The sequence below is a fragment of the Pongo pygmaeus genome, chromosome 7 (genome assembly GCF_028885625.2).
Source record: "Pongo pygmaeus isolate AG05252 chromosome 7, NHGRI_mPonPyg2-v2.0_pri, whole genome shotgun sequence".
Lineage (NCBI taxonomy): Eukaryota > Metazoa > Chordata > Mammalia > Primates > Hominidae > Pongo > Pongo pygmaeus.
The window spans coordinates 70,143,830-70,161,410 of record NC_072380.2 but is presented as its reverse complement, the minus strand read 5'-3'; the positions used below and the strand labels follow the sequence as shown (position 1 = coordinate 70,161,410).

The 17,581-nt window shown below is 38.6% G+C and overlaps 1 long non-coding RNA gene across 1 annotated transcript; it reads right to left on the bottom strand.

The window, feature by feature from the left end:
• Window positions 1-259: 259 nt before the first annotated feature.
• On the bottom strand, window positions 260-15,467 carry LOC134740011 (uncharacterized). Its single transcript, XR_010127206.1, has 3 exons — window positions 15,130-15,467; window positions 8,930-9,028; window positions 260-875 (listed from the first exon to the last, which is right to left on the bottom strand). It is a non-coding gene; the product is annotated as an uncharacterized LOC134740011 (long non-coding RNA).
• Between the last annotated feature and the right edge of the window lie 2,114 nt (window positions 15,468-17,581).

The following is a 17,581-nucleotide window of genomic DNA, read 5'->3' as shown; positions in this document are numbered from 1 at the left end:
AGCATTAGGAGATATACCTAATGTAGATGACGAGTTAACAGGTGCAGGACACCAACATGGCACATGTGTACGTATGTAACAAACCTGCACGTTGTGCACATGTACCCTAGAACTTAAAGTATAATAATAAAAAAAAAAGAATGTTGAATATTGGCCCCTACTCTCTTCTGGCTTGTAGGGTTTCTGCCGAGACATCTGCTGTTAGTCTGATGGGCTTCCCTTTGTGGGTAACCCGACCTTGCTCTCTGGCTGCCCTTAACATTTTTTCCTTCATTTCAGCCTTCGAGAATCTGACAATTATGTGTCTTGGGGTTGCTCCTCTTGAAGAGTATCTTTGCGGTGTTCTCTGTATTTCCTGAATTTGAATGTTGGCCTGTCTTGCTAGGCCCTAACTCTTTTATTTTCTCTTATGTCGTTTGCAGCCAGGGACACAGGAACACCACATTGTGCAGGTGCTCCCTCCTACTATTTTCCCCACAAAGCCCATTCCCCTTTGGTTCCAATTTTGCAGTTGCCTCTCCTCAGCCTCTGCACCTCCAGGTTCTTGCCTGTGCTCTTTGCTGGATTTCAACAAGCCAAGGCAGGAAGTCCTTCCAGACGGTGGATCTCTGCAATCCTGCTGGTCTTCAGCTGCTCCTGCAGTTTTTAACTTCATTTGACTGTCTCTTCCTTATTCATCTTGGTTGTTTTTCAAGGGTGAAGGCTTTCAAGCTGGAGTCTGCGGAGCTGAGGATGTGGAGCATGTGGGGATGAAGGTTTCTGGGAAGGGCCAAAGGGCGAAGCTCCAAGCCCCAGCCACTCTGATCAGATCCACTCAGCTTTTATCTGTTTTGTTTAAATCCTCCATGTAAGGCTTCCTTTTAACAAAGTTTGCCCTGATTAAAAAAAAAAAAAAAAAAAAAAAACAGTTTGAAAATTACTTCCCTCTAGAAAAACTCAATTGTTGCCACAGATAAGAATAATAGAATAAAGAGCCCAATAAAATGAACACAGAATCCACCATTAAACAATCCCTATTTTGTATGACCAATTTAAAAACTGCTGGGGTTGCCCGTGGTAGCTCATGCCTGTAATCTGAGCACTTTGGGAGGCTGAGGTTGGGGGCAATGGATCACTTGAGGCAAGGTGTTCGAGAACAGCCTGGGCAACATAGCAAGGCCCTGTCTTTATAAAAAATTAAATTAAATTTAAAAAATTTGTTGGGTTCTCTAGAACTTTGCACACAAAAGTTATCTGTTTATTTTTCAGAGGAGGAAACTAAAGCCCAGGAAAGAAGGTATCCAAGGTAAAATAAGGGTGTAGCTGGAGCTAGGAGATAAATCAACCACGCGTTGGCACGGGTGGATCTTTGCCAGTATCTTGGGCACCTAGCACCTTTTTCAGTCATGGTGGTCCTTGGCGCAGGAATGCATTATCCTCCCTCCTGCAGGCCTGAAGCCCTTCCACTTTAGCTCACCATGAGCATGCTCTGCTCTCTCTTACTCCCCACTTCCCAGGTGTTCTGTGTTTGGCTTCCTGTGGGTTTACAAGATGGCAGCACATCCTCTTGCAAGTACTTGATTTAGTCAGCAATGCCTCCCTACCCTCCCTATTTCAGAGTATCTTAGTTTAAATCTTTAAGATCAAGTGTTTCTTTGGCTCAGCCTCACCTACAGGTCAGCCATTCTGCAACTCTCCTAGTCAATTATTAATCTCAGGTTCAGTAAGTTGTAGCCATGTGGGTTGGGTTACCTAGTACAATCATGACCACCCATGCCTGCCCCTTTACTGGATTGTGAAAAATATTCAAAGCCTGGCAAGTAAGCCAAAATGGAGATGCCAAAGCACATCTATCAGAGAAGTCATTCTTTGGCGTGGTCTTAGAGATCAATAAATGTAAGGTCCAGGGTTATATAAATCTATTGAGGAACAACTGGTACAGTTGGACTGTCTGTTGATCCTACTGCATTAGCAGGGTTCTCAAAAGAAACAGAATCAATAGAACTCTTCTCCTTACGGTAAGATATAAATAAATGAATAATTATAAGGCATTGGCTTATGCAGTTATGGAGACCAACAAATCCAAAGGCAGTCTGCTGGAGGGTTCCCTCTTACTCAGGCGAGCTAGTATTTTTGTTCTGTTCAGGCTTTCTACTGATTGGATGAGGACCACCCACATCATGGAGGGTGATCTGCTTACTCAGAGCTCACCAATTTAAAGGTTAATGTCATCCAAAACACCCTCCAGGTTGATGAATCCGATTAACCATCCCACCTACTTTCTGGGATCACATCCACAGCAGCTCAGGTGCTGCAGAGTGAAAGGAATTCTACGGTCTTCCTCAGTGACTCATTTGAATCCACTTCTTATTCAGCCCAAATCATGCTTGCTTTTCCTTACCTAAATGTTATGAACTTTCACATTTATAGTACTGTCATGGAGATAAAAGCCACTGACTGACATTAAAAACAAAAATGAAATTTAAGGTACTGCCTTAACTCAGAAAAAAATCTTTATAGGATCTCCTTGATGAAAAGCCCTCTAGGGTTTCTGCCAGTTAAATAATGAGTGTCATATTTTGCACTGTGGATAAGTGATTGCTTCAGAATGATTCAGTACATTGTGCAGGGTTGGAAATTCCTTGATTACTCACTAACTTTGACATAAAGAAGTTCAATAATAAATAGACTTCCAACCAATCTGACCACATGGTAAGATTCCTCACTGAGAAACGACTCATCCTGCTCTCTCTCCTCTTCCCTTTGGAAAACCAGAACAACCTGTTCATCATCAGTGATATCTCAGGTATAAAAATGAAATAATACCATAAGACCTAATCCATAGGAATGTGGTAGAAACAAACTGATTCATGATAAATAAATCTCTTAAAGTATTTGCTTCTATTATACAAGTCTAAATGTTATTATTATCCCTGTGAAGGTTTTATGAGCTACATAGTTGGGGGTTTCACTGCCTAGAGGAAGGAAAACAAATTGTCACTGAGAATGCAACTTTGTATATACAGCAGCCAGAAAGGCAAGAGTTCTACTACCATTAGGAGGTAAATGCCATGTACTGTAAGCCTGGAGAGAATGTACCCATTCTTAATATCATAAGCAGAGAAAAGTATTTACCATATATACTTTTTTAGTGATATTTGGTCACATTGTCCCTTCCATCCCTGCAGGTAGCCAAGGATTATTTTCTTTTTTGACATGTAAATAATCTATTTGTCCCTGTTCTTTGAAAGAACACAGCTTTCAAGATACCACTTCTGTCTAGAAGTCCTGAAATGCATTTTGTCTGTCCCATAATGATGGAGGACATCAGTATATTTTAAATTATACCAAGGAGAATACAGATTGGAATTCATTTTTGATACTGTCTTACCCAATGGTTAATACACTACTGATATAGTGCCACTGCTATCACATTGTGTTAAGCAGTGTAGAGGGGATTTTTTTTTTTTTTTACAAATAAAATCTGCTAAAAGTTATTCTGTTTGTATAGGGCAGCAATGTGGCTTCCATCTAAGCTGAAGCACATGATGAAAGTCCATAGTTCACAATGTCTGAAGCATCGCAGAGCAAGACGGACATAAACAGGGGGTTATCTATGGACACCATCATTTTCTACCTTTGCTTTTGACAGTCCTTTTAAGTTAGACCCTAACTTTAGTGTTTCCTAATATTGCCTCAAAAATTGTTTTTATATCATCATGTTCATATAATGTATGATGAGAAAGTATCTTAGGAAATAAATTGCATGCAGGTTGAAAAGAAAAACCTACTTTGAAGAAGTTAGAATCACATTGAGTCTAGTGGATCTCTCATTCTTTATTCCTTTAGGTTATTACATTCTGCAATATTAGCTGAGCTATGTTTTGGAAGTTTGGACATGTTGTCTTATCTGCATTGACAGGTTACCAGGTATATTGATAACCGGCATTCTTTCCCCCCAATTCCAATTATTCTATTCCAATTATTCTATAGTTATTAAATGTAAAGGAATCAGCATTTGGTTCAGTTCAGCAATAGTAGTTGAATTTAAATAATGGGAACTTACGCAAGATGTCCACTAAAGTAAATAAAGGTTGGCCCTCATCCTCAGAGAATTTCCAGGCTGATGTCAGAGAAAGATCCATTATTAATATTCAGCACATGAACTGGTAGTGATAGATATAAGCACTGGAACCCAAGTGCAGGGGAGTGACCTAAACCAGCATAGGTTAAAATTATAAAGAACCTAAACAACCATTTGATTCTGAGATTTTGTGTTTTACATATCAATTGAATCTGTCAAAACCAAATTTTTTTAAAAAGGGGGTTGGGGAGAGAAAAAAAGTTAAAAAAATTTTAAAACTGGAAAACTTTTGCCTCCAGACTCACCTTCCTCTAATCCTTTCTCCATTATCTCTCTGAGATGTAAATCTAATATTTATTTCCCTGATTTAAGCCCTTCCAGGTCTCCCAGAGCCTTGCTGAGAAGGTCTAACTTCCCCCTACTGCCATCCTCCATTCCCTGGTCCCACCAACTTTCCAGTCTCATGTCCTGTTTTCTCCTCTATTGTCCCAATGCTCTAGCTATCATCAGACTCTATACATTTGCTAATCCCCTCCTCCTGGTATGTTCCTCCACTCTTGGTGCTATCCTAACCATCTTTCAAGATCCAGTTGAGGATTTTCCTCTTGGTGAAGCCTTTCTTTACCTCTCACGTGGAGTCAATTCCAACCTTCTTTGTGCTATCACTGTGGTTTATTTGTACCTCCTTACGGTAGCAACGCATGCAGTAGCTTGCAGTCATTTGTTTATCTAACCATCTCCATACCTAGCCTCTGAGCACCTTGACAGCAAAGAAAATATCTTATTTATTTTTATCTGCCTGGCATATAGAAAAGAGTGAAAATAAAACTTATGATGAATGAACAAATGAATTACTCTTCTTTGCCTTGTTATAGCAATTAATTGGGTATCTTGCAATTATTTATTTACATAATCCACTTTGACACCAGTGGGCCGAGGGAGGTCCTGAGACACCAGTGGGATGTCAACTCCAGCTGGTGTCTGGGCTCCTGACACCATCAGGAGAATGAATTTAAGGTCAGAAAATATGAAAATATGGAGACTTATTGCAAAGGCAAAAGTACATTCAAGAAAAGGGAGTGCAGGTATAGTCAAGAGAGCCATGCAATGGGGACTGGGCTTTCTATCTTCATGAGTTTCTTTAACCAAGGGTGGAATAGTCATGAAGATTCCTGGGAAAAGGTGGAGATTTCTCAGAACTGTGGTGTCACCCATTTTTATACTAAATATGAGTTTCCCCAGAACTGTCACGGTATTGGTGGGTGTGTGATTTAGTGTGTTAATTAGTATATAATGAGGTCCTAGGTGAAACCTAGGTAAAATTCAGTGCCGTGTTGGTCTTAGCCAGCTTAGTCTGTACCCTGTTTTTCAGGGTCTTATCAGCTCCTAGCTTCTAGAGTTATTTCAACAGTTTCCTTTTGCTAGTCATGTGGAACTGCTGCCTGGAGTTTTCTGTTCTCCTGCAACCACCCTGTGTTATTCCTGTCTCAACTCCACATCTAGCTTGAGTATCTTCAGGGAAGAGACTTTGCCTTAAATGTTTTTATCTGCCTAGCACATAAACTGAAAGAATAAGCAAAGATATGAGTTAATCCAAGAAGTTATCTTTCAAAAATATTTTGTATCAGAAATGACCACCAAATTTCCTAACAACAAGACTCTTTCTACAGTTACATAAATACTTTCTATCTAAATACTGCGCTACTCGAGAAAGGAATGACAAGAATGTCTCTTGGTAGACATTATCGACTGAGCTGAATTTTCAAGAATAATAATCATCTTGTCTTCTTTTCCCCCTCACAGAATATTAGCAAATAATAATCTGGAAAGAGATGTGGCACAAGATACACTGGAAGTAACTAACAAATGATTTGAAGTGAGACTTTAGGGTACACAGACTCTTGCAAAATGACTTCTACTTGACCATGCCTTCATTTCAGCATGGTGTTGAGAAGTCAGCCCATCCTGCTGTTCGTGGGAATCTATAAAGGAGGTGCACGAAGCTCCAGTTGCCCCTGATTTGAGAGATGTCTCCAGAGCAGCACTTGCTCCTGGTAAGACCTCCCATTCCCTCATCAAGACTTAGACCAAAACATTTAAAAGTTGCTTCCCCATCTCCAAGGCTCCTAGATTCATGTCCTCCTTTGGCTCCTATCCAATGATGATTTCACCTCTAACAACTAGATGTCAAGCTGCAAACACTCTAAGCACCAACTTCTTTCTTTCCAGTTGTTTTTAATTAGTACCCCTATTCCAATAATTTACTGCCCTCATCTAGACCTCTAAGCCATTTGCAACCCATCACATTCTTGTGTGCCCACTTCTGATGTTATCCAGCTTTGCATCCATGGGCCATTAATACAATAGTTCCTTGCATGTACCCTCAATTCCCTAGACCATAGGCCAGCAAACTAAGGCTCTCAGGACAAATCAGTTCACTTCTGTTTTTATAAGTAATGTTTTATTGGGACCTGGCCACACCATTTGTTTATGTATTGTCTATGACTGCTTTTGCACTAAAATGGCAAATTGAGTAGTTGTGACAAACTGTATGGTTACAAAGTGAGCCTAAAATATTTACTGTCTGACCCTTTGCAGGAAAAGTTTGATAGCCTGTGCCCAAGACGCTCTCCAACTTACTCACTTGGAAGGACTCCAGTTCTCCATTTATTCTTTACTGGCCCTGAGCAGTAGAGTAGGCTAAACAAAAACCCACACTTAAGCTGAAGATGCTCAACTTAAACACATGACCACTACTTTCAAGTAAGCCTTATTTCTCCTGTTATCTCAGATTACTATTGCACATCTTCTCTTTCCTTAAAATTCCAATTACCCCTTTCCTCTTCTCATTCTTAGCTTATAAAATAATTATCAGAAAAAGAACTACCCTGTCAGCCACTACCACATCTACCAACCTATTGACATCTCTGCCCATCTTCTCTGTGTTCCCTCTTATTTATTTATTTATTTTTTCAGATGGAGTCTCACTCTGTCGCTGGAGTGCAGTGTCTCCATCTCAGCTCACTGCAACCTCCGTCTCCTGGGTTCACGCCACTCTCCTGCCTCAGCCTCCCGAGTAGCTGGGACTATAGGCGCCCGCCACCACGCCTGGCTAGTTTTTTGTATTTTTAGTAGAGACAGGGTTTCACTGTGTTAGCCAGGATGGTCTTGATCTCCTGACTTCATGATCCGCCCACCTCTTTTTACAATGATTAGCTAGGTCTACTCCTAGCTGAGGCCAACCACTTGATATGTGGGTTGAATTTTGTGTTAGTTGACAGGATCTCCAAACAAAGAGAAACAATAGGATGTATTCATAGAGGTAGATGTATGAGAGGGGAATAGATGTCTCAGGGAAATTGGCTTATGTGGTTATGGAGGCTGAGAAGTCCCACCATAGGTGACCTGCACACTGGAGAGCTAGGGAAGCCGATAGCATGGCTCAGTCCATGTATGAAGGTCTCAGAACCAGGAAAGTCAATGGTGTAAATTTCAGTCTAAAGCCACAGGCCTGAGAACTTGGGGTGCTGCCTGTGCAAGTCCTGGAGTCCCAAGGCCAGAGAACCTGGAGTTCTGATGTTGAAGGGCAGGAGAAGAAGGGTGCCCCAGCTCCAACAGAAAAAGAGAGAAAATTTTTTCCTCTGCTATCTAGGCCCTCACATTGGGTGTGGGTGAATTTTCCTTACTCAGTCCACTGATTCAAATGCCAGTCTCCTCTGTAAACATCCTCACAGATAAACACAAAAATAATGCTTTACCACCTTTCTGGGTATCCCTTAATCCAGTCAAACTGGCACCTAAAATTAACCATCACGGACCTTGTCCACTTTCACCTCCTCAAGGATTTTGATCTTGTAATTATTCCCTCCCTTTTCTGTTTCATTACTTTATCCTTCTCTCATAGATCATGACCATCAATGAATGTGCTATAATAATTTCCGTAAAAATTAAAATGCTCTTCCAAGAATCCCCATTCCCTTCAGCCACAGCCCAGTTCTCTGTGGCCTTGTAACCATCCATTTAGAAAGAGTTGTCTCTACAGATTCTTTACATGTTCTCATCTTGAGTTCTCTCCTCAACTGGCTTTACCCATGCCTCCAGACTGAGAATGCAATTGGCAAGGTCACAAAGTCGTTGTCACCAGCCTCTTGGGAGTGTACAACATAGGAAGCACTCTTTTTCTCTTGAAACACATTCACCTTTTGGCTTTCAGAACACTGTAACCTCCAGTTGTTCTCTCTACCTCCCTGGGCACTGCAGTCTTCATTACTGACTCCTCTCCTCAATCATGCAATTGTAGGTCTCAGAGCTCAGTGCTCAGTCCTCAGACCTCTTATTTATATATGCTCTCTTCTAGAGGGATTTGCCCAGTCCCCTGGATTTAATTATCATCTATATTCTGATGTTTACTGAGTTTATATTTCCAGCCCAAGCCAATTCTCAGAATTCTAAGTCTCATTTTCTAAGGCATCTGAAACCTAACAAGGCCCAGTCTTTCCTGTTTCCATAAATAGTAACTATTCTTTCACTTATAATCCTACAAACAGCCTTGTCCCCATTACTCACCTGTCTTGTAACAACTAGTCCATGAGCAAATCTTACTTTGAAATATGGCCAAGAGTGACATCTTGCCACATCCAGCCTAAGTCTCCATCATCATCTCTTGCCTGGTTGTCTTAGCTTCTACTCTTGCCCCCGTCTCTCTCTTCCCCACCTCACATTCAACCCTTCTCATGGCAATCCTAAGGATTTTATTTTAAATATAAATCAGCTTATGTCATTTCTATGTGGTATGTATTCCAGTGGCTTTCCATCATGCTGAGAAGAGAATCCAAGGTCCTTTACATGATCAGGAACACCATTCACCTTGGTGGCTCAGGCCTGCACTTTGGGAGACTGAGCAGGGAGGATGGCTTGAGGCCAGGAGTTTGAGACCAGTCTGGACAGCATAGTGAGTCCTCATCTCTGCAAAAAAAAAAAAATGTTTTTTTAAATAGCTGGGTATGGTGGTGCACGTCTATAGTCCCAGCTACTTAAGAGGCAGAGGCAAAGGACCACTTAAGCAAGGAGTTTGAGGCCACTGCACTCCAGCCTGGGTGACAGAACAAGACTCTGTCTCAAAACAAAACAAAACAAAACAAAACATTCCCTTCATAATCTGGCTTTGGTCTTTCTGACTCCATCTTAAAATCAGACTCTGTTGCTGCATCTTAGCCCCATCAGCATTTTTCCTGTTCCTTTGACATCAAGCTTCTTCCCCGTCTCAGGCCTTTTACACTCACTGTTTTCTTAGCTTGAGATGCCCCTCCAGAGACCTGTGGTTATTACTTTATTGTCATCAGCAAATATCCTATGATCAAATGTCATCCCCTCAAAGAAATGTCTCCTGACCACCTCTTTCTCTTCCCAAGACATTCTCTATCTTACTACTCTGTTTTATTTTTTCTTTGCAGCATGTATCACAGTGGCCATAGCATTATACATTTATTTTTAATTATCTAGACTCTCCCCTAGAATGTAAACCCTATGAGGTTAATAACTGTCTAATTCATCCGTGTCCTGGAACCTAGAATAGCACTTAACACATAGCGGGTTTATAGTAACTGCTTTTTAATGAATAAACAAAAGTGTTTATATTAAATTTCCCGTCCTTATAATCATTATAAGGAGAATAAAATTGTTCTAACTTAAACATCAATAAGTGAAGAAATGATCCCACTCTTAAAAAGCCGAGATAATTCCATGCCTTGTGCTGTAAAGCTCAGAAACTTCAAATACTCTTCACTTATGATAGACATGTGACTACATTTAACCAAAAAAAAGGCAAACCTATACTTTCAGTATTAATAAAATGAAATGAGCCTTTAATAAATACTCACTTAGCTATAATAAAGAAAAAATGACACAGACAGGAAAAAACTAACCGTCTGAAGAAAAGCACATGCTACGTATGCACATTCAAGAATTTACTCTCAAAATTCAGTTAAGTTCCCACATACGCATTTGACTATCTCATATTCCCATACTCTAGGCTGCCCTTTGCATTTTTTTCCTACATGTATGTTTTTCATGATCACAGTTTTGATATACAAACAATATCACTACTTCTAGACTTACGGTGTCAGAGACAGCCAGCATAACCCCAATAGGAAATGAACTCCAGCTCTGATTTTATCCCAACAGGAAAGAAGATATGTTTATAATTTCCCGGTAGGAAATCAGATCTATTTCTCTGCTTAGCTTGACAAGATGATGGTGTGTCTTTTCCCTCTCCATTAACTTAATATCAAAATAATGATAACTCAGAGTTAAATAAACAGGAATAGACTTCTAATGTCAATCAAAATATATGCTAATCTCACTTCTACTGTCAGTTGCATGGAGCTCAAATTCATTATTGAAAGTAGTTATAATTTTCTTTCTTCTCTGTTGAAATCAAAAAGAAAAAAAAAGCCAGGCTACAAGTTTTATCCTATCATATCATTTGAAAAATTATAACTTTTCCCCAATTATCCTCATCCAACTGACCTTCCTCCCATTTTTAGCTGGAAGGTGATGTATTGCTTCTATTTACCTGACAATGTGAGCAGAAATCTATTTATGCAAAAACAATTTCTTAATCAAATTTTCAGACTCAGAAACATTCAGTTTAGTCCGCAGATGTAGCCTCAGATTAATTTTCCTCAGAGATACATTTTGTTGCTCTCTATGTTGAAAAAAAAATGTTCTAGATGACTAATGATTCAGTGCTATTTTTCCCTTAGCAACATAAAATGAACTTCATAATAGAAAGAGCCTGATTTACTGACAACAGCTCTCTCTTAGTGAGGGGTATTGCCAAGTGCCTCCATATGTACTGTGTTTAAGATGCTCCTCCTAGGAGGCTTTTATCACAACACTGTGCAATGCAGTGACTCTTCCTGGGAGAGTTCCAGGATAAAGGGAGAAACTGTGAATTGGTGCCCAAGGCTAGCCTGGACTCCTATTAGGACATCCACGGAGTATTCAGCTGAAAACTGTCTTCATCCTGGGTAGGTGGCCATAGGGTTTGGGGCATGGAACCAAAATTTTAAAATGGTGGGGAGGGGGCTTTGCTTAGATACTTGTATTGTACGTTGAACATTCATTCAGTGGACATAGAAAGAAGAGGTTGACAAACCCTGTCTTCCTAGATCCCATAGGGAATGGGCAAAGAGTAAAGGAAGAGAAATGGTGTTAGTTATAAATCTTTAAAGAAACGTATCTGTATTAGTCCATTCTCCCACTACTAGAAAGAACTACCTGAGACTGGGTAATTTATACAGAAAAAAAGTTTAATTGACTGAAGTTCAACAGGTTGTACAGGAAGCATGACTGGGAGGCCTCAGGAAACTTACAATCATGGTGGAAGGTGAAGGAGAAGCAAACATGTCTTACCTGGAGGGAGCAGGAGGAAGAAGAGAGCAAAGGGGGAAGTGCTACACATTTTCAAACAACCAGATCTCTTGAGAACTCACTGACTATCATGAGAACAGCAATGGGGAAATCCGCCGCCATGATCCAATCATCTCCCACCAGGTTCTTCCCCCAACATTCAGGATAATGATTCAACATGAGATTTGAGTGGGGACACACAGCCAATCCATATCAGTGGTATCTATCTATCTATTATCTATCTATCTATCTATCTATCTATCTATCTATCTATCTAATATATCATCTATCTTTCTAGTTATCTATTAAAGTGATTATAAACTCACAGGATTCACATATTACTGAAATGAGTTTGGAGAATGCACTATCTAGAAAAAAAATTTCCGCTCGAGGCTTGCACTTCTTAAATTTATAACTATGCAATTAGTTAGATAATGGTTTTGTTGCTTAAAGTATAACACTTTTTAGGTTAAATAATGAAAATATTTTTTGGAAGAGCAGGTAAAGATTCAATTGTTCTCTATGTCTAAATTGTTATCCTATTTTTCCTGTGCTTTTGTACACCTTTGCTATGTCCTCTGACTCAAAACCCTGTCAAAAGTCTGTGGAGGGATAGGAGGAGCTTCAAAGTTTGCCCTGTCTGCTGTGACTGCCGCAGCCAGAAGCCATAACAAGAGCTTCAGTTAAATGGTACATTAAGATCTAGAATCTTATATGTGGATCTCTTCACATGGATAGCCTCTTGAAAGTGCCCACATAATAATAAGATGGCTTGGAAGAGCCATTAGAGTTACATCTTCCTATTAGATTCCATTGATCTAGGGTAGGTATGGAGCCTGCCAACTCCAGTAATGGCTATATTTAATAACTTATATAAAATTGTATCTTTTTCTTAAATTATCCTAGATCAGAGATGAGTCATCACCTATAAATCATTTTCCTTTTGATGTTCTGAATATATTGAAACCAATTTTAGGGTTTATTGATTAAAATGCATTTGTTAAGCATTCAAGTCTCCTGTATGCATCTTAATACAGGTGGAAAGAAGAGAAAATTAAATCAATTGTGTTCAAGTGTTGCTAGGTTTTCCAGTCTGATAAAGGGTCTAAATGAAATCTATACTAACACATAAAATTGACAGATATAAAGAGCTACTATAAACTTACAACCTAAATTAGTTAATTAGCATTTCTTTGGGATTCCTTGTGAAGGAATGCAGAAGATCTTGGCTTTGCTCTCCTGGGGCAATGATATTGGGGCTTCTGCTATTCAAATCTGGTCCACATTCATTGGTTAAAAAAATAATAAGTTCATTTAGCTCTGGCATATTAATATAGCCAGGCAAAATGACTGTGGTTTGAAATAAATTAATTTGGATTTCCTAAGTAAGTTTTCTCTTTTAGTATGTTTTTATCAGGAAAAAGAATCACCAAAGTGATAAGATGGTAAACACAAGTGCAAAAATAATACTCAGAATGTTGAAAGAGCCAAGTAAGTCTGCTGAGCAGACAATTAATTTAGGAAAAGCCAGTTCTCAGAAAATTGAAATTTCATTGCCTGTGATCCAGGAATATAGAATAAAATACATTTTCTAATCCGAAACAGCATCCATTCTGGGTTTTGTTGTCTGAATACATAATTACTAAAGTGAAATTTTCCCAGAGAAATACTGGTTTAAAAAATGCTTTTATTTAAGGAAATGATCAGGCAATTCCTCAACAGTTGTTTATTGGACTGAATACTAATGTGGTGCTTTCACTCTTGAGAGTTTATTTTTAAAAGGAAGTCCTATAGAAGCATTTAACAATCTGTCTGTTATAATATTATTATATTATTGTAAAATATACAGATGAAATGATAGATACTATCTATCTAAGTAAATGTTTAATAGCCAGATTTGGGGTTTGGGGAGGGGCTGTCCTGATTTGTAGTGTTTGCCTGTATCTTTGGTATAAATATATCCACCATGGCTGATTTCAAACTACCAACCCGGCATCAGAGTGTAGAACTGGAAAGAAGTGCAAGTAACCACAATTTTATAATAATTCTACCATATGAATACTACTATAGCAGAGAGTACAATAAAATGTAATAAAGCTATTAGAAAATGTTGAGTTCTAAATGTTTATACCTTTTTACATAATATAATAATGTAATGTAACATTGCATAATATTATATTATGTAATTTTTTTTTCTTGAGACAGAGTTTCACTCTTTTCATCCAGGCTGGAGTGCAATGGTGCGATCTTGGCACACTGCAACCTCCACCTCCCAGGTTCAAGCGATTCTCCTGCCTCAGCCTCCGGAGTAGCTGGGATTACAGGCGCCCACCACCACACCCAGCCAATTTTTTTGTATTTTCCGTAGAGACAGGGTTTCACCATGTTGGCCATGCTAGTCTCGAACTCCTGACTTCAGGTGATTCGCCCCCTTTGGCCTCCCAAAATGCTGGGATTACAGGCGTGAGCCACTGTGCTTGGCCATAATATGTAATTTTTAATAATGGCTATGTTTAGCAACAAGCTTGAAAATTCTAAAAATTTAACAATCGATTCTTGCAAACTGTTAAGATCCAGCTCAAGCATATTATGGTAAGATTTTATGACTAATTAGCATTATTCCTGAGGGAAAAAAATTCATTTTTAATGGATGAAAATTTAAAGGGCCTTCAGTTAGTGTCCACGGTTGTATCTAAATTAGGCTTTCTAGACATATATTCATTCAGCACTTCCTTCACAGTTATTAACATACTTTCTAACACATATCTTTGGCAAATAGAATACTATGAGGAAATGAATGGCTCCTGTGAATAAGAACATCATTACTGACCCTTAATGGTTCATTATTACATCCCCTCCTCTGCAGGCCTTATCTTTGTATGGAAAGCATACCTAGTCACCGTGCTTTTCCATCTGGCCCGTCACATCCATCCTACACCCACAGTGTTGCTTCAAGGGCCCAGGCCAGGGCTGCACCTACCTCCAGCCTAGTACTTGATATAAAAAAGAAAAATTTAACAATTTAAAGAGTTACTATACTTACCTATATATCTCTTCTTCTCCTCTATTTTTTTTTGTGGCAAAATAATAACTACAAAATAGATTGCTAAAGAGTAAATGGGACATTTAACCCTAGATTTCTCAAAGCTTCTTATCCATCTGTGGTAAGCTTCACAGAATACAGCCCAATGCAAGGTGTCCCAAGTCACAATCTAATGAGTTATTTCATAAGGTGGCTGTGATCATTCATCCTCTGTTCCTCTCCTTCCACATCCTCCCTTAACAATGTTATGTTATCGCAACAAAGTCAGTTACCATATGATGTGGGTGATTATAACCTCCTTCCTTCCACCATCAATAGTGGGTTTCCTGAGAGTGCTCCCATTTATGTTGTTGTCCTGGTGTAGTTATTAATAGTGCTCTGTTTCATCTCCAAGGGGTCCTAGTTTGGATGATGAATTATATGGTCACCCTTCTCCGGCACTTCCTGCTTCAACTCCAGACTGTCTTAGATATCTCATAAGACCTCCGAACTCAGTTCATATCAGTCTTAAGCCACATTGTTCTTCAAAAGCCTCTATTTGCTGGATAGCTGTTTGTGTTATGGTATCTCCAATTTACCAAATTATTGAGGTCTTTCTTTGTAAACTTACCTTACTCTTTCATGTAAAATGATTTGTCAATTTCTGTCCATTTTCCATGGGTTTTTATCTCCAGCCAGGCCCAGCTGCTCTATTCCCATTCCCATTCCCACTGCCACGAACTCAGCATAGATTTTTCTCTTCTGTAATGCAGAAAATATCTCTTAGCTACCCTGATTATCTTGCTTTTCCAATTCATTCTATATGGTCTCACTAGACTTAGAGAAAGAACGATACAAAGGCCTCACTGTGTGACCAGCATTTAGACTGCATCTGGTACATTGTACAAGCTCAACAAATATTTATTGAATAACAGAATAAACATGTATTAGAGTAATCTTCCTAGAGCAGTTGCTCTTTATGCTAAAGACCTATTTAAATATATGTTCTTTCAATAGACCCCCAAAGCAAAGTCCCTCTTACTCTGCATCCAAGAACCTCTGTGCTCTGGCACCCTCCTCCATCCATCACATCACATCTGCCCACCTGGGTGCCTGTGCTACCAGGTCCTGCCATGCCAAAATGCAGATCCTTCCTGATGTATGTCCAGTGTTTCTTGCCTTCATGCTCTTCGTCCTGCCATTATCTTGACACAAACCATCTTTTTCCTCCTTAACTTTTTCCACCCGATCTTCTAAGGGTATGATAAACAAATAAAGAGAGTGACTACTGCGGCAAGGAAAAAATCCTTTATAGCATTTAATGCCGATGCAAATCACAGTGTTCTCTCCTAAGGTTCGCTGAAAGCATGTTTTCTGTTGTTTCCATAGGTGATCAACTATGCCTCTGGGGGGAAAACAGTAGTTTTACAAATAATAAACTTCATCTTTCTAAAATAAAACTAGATTAAAAACATGATACCCATAGCAAGACCAAATCTCTACAAAAAAATAAAAAACTAGCCGGGCATAGTGGCACATGCCTGTAGTCCCAGCTACTTGGGAGGCTGAGGCAAGAGGATCACTTTACCCCAGGAGGTCGGGGCTGCAGTGAGCTGTGTTAGCACCACTGTACTACAGCCTGGGTGACAGAGCAAGACTCTGTCTCAAAAAAACAAAACAAAACAAAAAAACAAAAAATGATATCCAAAGAGATGATTTGTTGCTTCAGAATACCCACTTGGGAGTAATTTTTAGTCTTAAGATTAATATAAACTACTCCACATGATGTATTTTATGTATCTTTATATGGTTCCATCACTATATTTTCTTCTCTAGTAGCGTTATAATAGACACTATAAAAGAAAAAGTCATCACCAAAACATAAAGCTAAATATTCAAAGATAAGCCTCATAATATTAGAAGATAAAACAAAATTCAAGAAACCCTTTCTGCCTGACTTCTGTTGAATCAGGAGCCTGGATAATAAAGAAATTGCACCAAATATGAATTATTTTTTAAACAAATGAATTACTAGCAAATATGGAATTGCTTTACTTGTATATTTAACTCACATCTTTCTACAGTTATTTAAGAAAAATTAAATCAATTATTTTAGTTCTACTTATAATTACTTAGTAGGACAGATTTTATTCCCAATGATTTTTTTTCTATGACTTCCTTTATAAAAACAGGAATTTTAATAATTCCAAGAGTAAATATAAATCTGAACTTTGAAGGGGTCAATTGTAGTTCAGGATTTGGAAGATAAAATGTTTAAATGAGCTTGGAGCTTAGTGTAACACATGTGCTTCTTCTATCCTTCTTTGCAATAATACCTCAGAGCAAATAAAACCAGCTGTGTAAATGAAAAATTCAAATTAGATACCAAGGAATCCAGTCACAAATCCATTATATTCCTTCTGTTCGTGAACACAAACAAACTGTCACTAAAACTTCATGAGTACCTAAAGTCAGTACCTAAAGGACAAAAATTTGTATGACCCGAAAGTTAATTATTCCCTAAAAGAGCATAACTATACCAGAAAACAAATGAGATGATTGATATTTAATACATAGATAGATAGGTAGATAGTTAGATAGGTACATAGATAGATAGATGATAGATGCATATGAATAGTGGGTTATGCATCTAATAACAGGCATATAAATTTTTAACCTGAGAAATATAGTAAACTACCAAGAATAAAACACCCACACATACACACACACAGATGCTCCATATATACCAATATGTGTATGCATAGTATATTAACAGTTCATTAAAAACTGGCCTGAGAATTCTAGTGATTGTTTACTAGCTAAGTTACAAGTTTCTTTTCATTAATTCAAGCTAAATAATCTGGCTATAACAAAGACATAGTAATTTAAAATTAGTACTGCATTATAGAATGCTATTTTCCTCTGAAGCATACAGTTTTTGAGAGATTAGTCTGTATACCTGTCATTGAGTAAGTTTATATACAAACTCACTCCCTATAAGTGGATGGCCTGTCTTGATAGAGGTAGGTTACATGGAAGTTGTCATTTGTCAAAATTGGCTCAAGTGTGGCCACAGTCCACTT